Below are 6,046 nucleotides of genomic sequence, written 5' to 3'. Positions count from 1 at the left end.
ATTCTGGCATTCTGCAGTTCAGTCCACTGATATGGCCTCCTTACACATATACCCATGCATATGTAGTGTAGTTCCTTGCTTGCGAGTACTTTGGATGAGTACTCACGATTGCTTTCTCCCCCCTTTTCCCCCTTTCCTTTCTTTCTGGTTGTCGCAACCAGATGCTGGAGTCCAGGAGCCAGACGCCACCGTCGACGACGACCCCTACTACATCGGAGGTGCCTACTACTACGTGCAGCCCGCTGACGACGTCCAGGAGTAGTTAGGAGGATCCCAGGCAGGAGGCCTGCGCCTCTTTCGATCTGTATCCCAGTTTGTGCTAGCCTTCTTAAGGCAAACTTGTTTAACTTATGTCTGTACTCAGATATTGTTGCTTCCGCTGACTCGTCTATGATCGAGCACTTGTATTCGAGCCCTCGAGGCCCCTGGCTTGTATTATGATGCTTGTATGACTTATTTATGTTTTAGAGTTGTGTTGTGATATCCTCCCGTGAGTCCCTGATCTTGATCGTACACATTTGCGTGCATGATTAGTGTACGATTGAATCGGGGGCGTCACACGCAATAAACATGATCTAATCATATTTATGCTCAACGCAAACACCACATTTATTTAGGTTCAACACTAATCTCAAAAATATAGGGAGTGTGCGATGATGATCATATCAATCTTGGAACCACTTCCAACACACATCGTCACTTCACCCTCAACTAGTCTCTGTTTATTCTGTAACTCCTGTTTCGAGTTACTAATCTTAGCAACCGGACAAGTATCAAATACCCAGGGGTTACTATAAACACTAGTAAGGTACACATCAATAACCTGTATATCAAATATACCCTTGTTCACTTTTCCATCCTTCTTATCTACCAAATATTCAGGGTATTTCCGCTTCTAGTGACCATTTTCTTTGCAGTAGAAACACTCAGTTCAAGGCTTTGGTCCAGCTTTGGGCTCCTTCACGGGAGTGACAACTTGCTTGCCATTCTGCTTGAAGTTCCCTTTCTTTCCCTTTGCCGTTTTCTTGAAACTGGTGGTCTTGTCAATCATCAACACTTAATCCTCTTTCTTGATTTCTACCTTCGTCGACTTCAGCATCACGAAGAGCTCGGGAATCATTTTTGTCACCCCTTGCATACTATAGTTCATCACGAAGTTCCAGTAACTTGGTGATGGTGACTAGAGAACTCTGTCAATCACTATCTTATCTAGAAGATTAACTCCCACTTGATTCAAGCGATTGTAGTACCCAGACAATCTGAGCACATGCTCACTGCTTGAGCTATTCTCCTCCATATTTTAGCTATAGAACTTGTTGGAGACATCATATCTGTCAACTCGGGTATTTGCTTGAAATATTAACTTCAACTCTTGGAACACCTCATATGGTCCATGACATTCAAAACGTCTTTGAAGTCCCGATTCTAAGCCGTAAAGCATGGTGCACTAAACTATCAAGTAGTCATCATATTAAGCTAGCTAAACATTCATAACGTCTGCATCTGCTCCTGCAATAGTTTTGTCACCTAGCGGTGCATCGAGGACATAATTCTTCTGTGCAGCAATGAGTATAAACCTCAGATCACGGACACAATCCGCATCATTGTTACTATCATATTTCAACTTAGTTTTATCTAGGAACATATAAAAATATAGGGAAGCTATAACGCGAGCTATTGATCTACAACATAATTTGCAAAATACTATCAAGACTAAGTTCATGATAAATTAAAGTTCAATTAATCATATTGTTGGGGAACGTAGTAATTTCAAAAAAATTCCTACGTACACGCAAGATCATGGTGATGACATAGCAACGAGAGGGGAGAGTGTTGTCCACGTACCCTCATAGACCGTAAGCGGAAGCGTTATGACAACGCGGTTGATGTAGTCGTACGTCTTCACGATCCGACCGATCCAAGCACCGAATGTACGGCACCTCCGAGTTCAGCACACGTTCAGCTCGATGACGATCCCCGGGCTCCGATCCAGCAAAGCTTCGGGGATGAGTTCCATCAGCACGACGGCGTGGTGACGATGATGATGTTCTACCGGCGCAGGGCTTCACCTAACCTCCGCAACGATATGACCGAGGTGGAATATGGTGGAGGGGGCACCGCACACGGCTAAGGAACGATCCGTAGATCAACTTGTGTGTTCTGGGGTGCCCCCTGCCCCTGTATATAAAGGAGCAAGGGGGAAGGCCGGCCGGCCCTTGTGGGCGCGCCAAGGAGGTGGAGTCCTCCTCCCAGTAGGAGTAGGACTCCCCTTTTCCTACTCCTACTAGGAGGGGAAAGGAAGGGGGAGAGGGGGGAGGAAAGAGGGGGGCGCCGCCCCCCTCCTAGTCCAATTCGGACCAGAGGGAGAGGGGGCGCGCGGCCCACCCTGGCCGCCCCTCTCTCTTTCCACCAAGGCCCATGTGGCCCATTATCTCTCCCCGGGGGGTTTCGGTAACCCTCCGGCACTCCGGTTTTCTCTGAAAACGTCCGGAACACTTCCGGTGTCCGAATATAGTCGTCCAATATATAAATCTTTATGTCTCGACCATTTCGAGACTCCTCGTCATGTCCGTGATCACATCCGGGACTCCGAACAAACTTCGGTACATCAAAACTTATAAACTCATAATAAAACTGTCATCGAAACCTTAAGCGTGCGGACCCTACGGGTTCGAGAACTATGTAGACATGACCTAGAACTATTCTCGGTCAATAACCAATAGCGGAACCTGGATGCTCATATTGGCTCCTACATATTCTACGAAGATCTTTATTGGTCAAACCGCATAACAACATACGTTGTTCCCTTTGTCATCGGTATGTTACTTGCCCGAGATTCGATCGTCGGTATCCAATACCTAGTTCAATCTCTTTACTGGCAAGTCTCTTTACTCGTTACGTAATGCATTATTCCGTAACTAACTCATTAGCTACATTGCTTGCAAGGCTTATAGTGATGTGTATTACCGAGAGGGCCCAGAGATACCTCTCCGACAATCGGAGTGACAAAACCTAATCTCGAAATACGCCAACCCAACATGTACCTTTGGAGACACATGTAGTACTCCTTTATAATCACCCAGTTACGTTGTGACATTTGGTAGCACCCAAAGTGTTCCTCCGGTAAACGGGAGTTGCATAATCTCATAGTTACAGGAACATGTATAAGTCATGAAGAAAGCAATAGCAACATACTAAACGATCAAGTGCTAGGCTAACGGAATGGGTCATGTCAATCACATCATTCTCCTAATGATGTGACCTCATTAATCAAATGACAACACATGTCTATGGTTAGGAAACATAACCATCTTTGATTAATGAGCTAGTCAAGTAGAGGCATACTAGTGACTATATGTTTGTCTATGTATTCACACATGTATCATGTTTCCGGTTAATACAATTCTAGCATGAATAATAAACATTTATCATGAAATAAGGAAATAAATAATAACTTTATTATTGCCTCTAGGGCATATTTCCTTCAGTCTCCCACTTGCACTAGAGTCAATAGTCTAGTTCACATCGCTATGTGATTTAACACCAATATTCACATCTGCATGTGATTAATACCCATAGTTCACATCATCATGTGATCAACACCCAAAGGGTTTACTAGAGTCAATAATCTAATTCACATCGCTATGTGATTAACACCCAAAAGAGTACTAAGGTATGATCATGTTTTTCTCGTGAGAGAAGCTTAGTCAACGGGTCTGTCATATTCAGAGCCGTATGTATTTTGCAAATATTCTATGTCTTCAATGCTCTGCATGGAGCTACTCTAGCTAATTTCTCCCACTTTCAATATGTATCCAGATTGAGACTTAGAGTCATCCGGATCGGTGTAAAAGCTTGTATCATTGTAACTTTTACGACGAGCTCTTTTATCACTTCCATTATCGAGAAATATTTTCTTAGTCCTCGCTAAGGATATTCTCGACTGCTGTCCAGTGATCTACTCTTAGATCAAAATTGTACTCCCTTGCCAAACTCAGAGCAAGGTATACAATAGGTCTGATACATAGCATAGTATACTTTATAGAACCTATGACTGAGGCATAGGGAATGACTTTCATTCTTCTTTTCTATTTTCTGCCGTGGTCGGGATTTAAGTCTTACTCAATTTGACACCTTTGCAACACAGGCAAGAACTTTTTCTTTGACTGTTCCATTTTGAACTACTTCAAAATCTTGACAAGGTATGTACTTATTGAAAAAACTTATCAAGCGTCTTGATCTATCTCAATAGATCTTGATGCTCAATATGTAAGCAGCTTCACTGAGGTCTTTCTTTGAAAGAACTCCTTTCAAACACTCCTTTATGCTTTGCAGAATAATTCTACATTATTTCCGATCAACAATATGTCATTCACATATACTTATCAGAAATGCTATAGTGCTCCCACTCACTTTATTGTAAATACAGGCTTCACTGCAAGTCCGTATAAAACTATATGCTTTGATTAACTTATCAAAGCGTATATTCCAACTCCGAGATGCTTGCACCAGTCCATAGATGGATCGCTGGAGCTTGCATATTTTATTAGCACCTTTAGGATTGACAAAACCTTATGGTTGTATCATATACAACACTTCTTTAAGAAATATCCATTTAAGGAATGCAGTTTTGATATCCATTCGCCAGATTTCATAAAATGTGGCAATTGCTAACATGATTCGGACAGACTTAAGCATCGATATGAGTGAGAAAATCTCATTGTATTCAACACCTTGAACTTGTCGAAAACCTTTCACAACAAGTCGAGCTTAGTAGATAGTAACACTGTTATCAGTGTCTGTCTTCCTCTTGAAGATCCATTTATTTAACATGGCTTGCTGATCATCGAGCAAGTCAATCAAAGTCTATACTTTGTTCTCATACATGGATCATATCTCAGATTTTATGGCCTCAAGCCATTTCGCGGAATCTGGGCTCATCATTGCTTCCTCATAGTTCGTAGGTTCATCATGGTCTAGTAACATGACTTCCAGAACATGATTACCGTACCACTCTGGTACGGATCTTATTTTGGAAAACCTACGAGGTTCGATAGTAACTTGATCTGAAGCTTCATGATCATCATCATTAGCTTCCTCACTAATTGGTGTAGGAATCACAGGAACTGATTTCTATGATGAACTACTTTCCAATAAGGGAGCAGGTACAATTACCTCATCAAGTTCTACTTTCCTCCCACTCACTTCTTTCGAGAGAAACTCCTTCTCTAGAAAGGATCCATCTTAGCAACGAATAAGTTGCCTTCGGATCTATGATAGAAGGTGTACCCAACAGTTTCCTTTGGGTATTCTATGAAGACGCACTTCTCTGATTTAGGTTCGAGCTTATCAGGTTGAAACTTTTTCACATAAGCATCGCAGCCCCAAACTTTAAGAAACGACAACTTTGGTTTCTTGCCAAACCACAGATCATAAGGCGTCGTCTCAATGGATTTTGATGGTGCCCTATTTAAAGTGAATGCAACTGTCTCTAATGCATAACCCCAAAACGATAGTGGTAAATCGGTAAGAGACATCATAGATTGCACTATATCCAATAAAGTACTGTTATGACGTTCGGACACACCATTACATTGTGGTGTTCCAGATGGCGTGAGTTGCGAAACTATTTCACATTGTTTCAAATGAAGACCAAACTCATAACTCAAATATTTGTCTCCACGATCAGATCGTAGAAACTTTATTTTTCTTGTTACGATGATTTTTCCACTTCACTCTGAAATTCTTTGAACTTTTCAACTATTTCAGACTTATGTTTCATCAAGTAGATATACCCATATCTGCTCAAATCATCTTGTGAAGGTCAGAAAATAACGATACTTGCCACGAGCATCAACACTCATTGGATTGCATACATTGGTATGTATTATTTCCAATAAGTCAGTAGCTTGTTCCATTGTTCCGGAGAACGGAGTTTTAGTCATCTTGCCCAAAAGGCACGGTTCGCAAGCATCAAATGATTCATAACCAAGTGATTCCGAAAATCCATCTTTATGGAGTTTCTTCATGCGCTTTACACCGATAT

This window comes from Triticum aestivum, chromosome 2B, assembly GCF_018294505.1.
Source record: "Triticum aestivum cultivar Chinese Spring chromosome 2B, IWGSC CS RefSeq v2.1, whole genome shotgun sequence".
Taxonomy (NCBI): Eukaryota; Viridiplantae; Streptophyta; class Magnoliopsida; order Poales; family Poaceae; genus Triticum; species Triticum aestivum.
Note: the sequence above shows the minus strand (reverse complement) of the source record.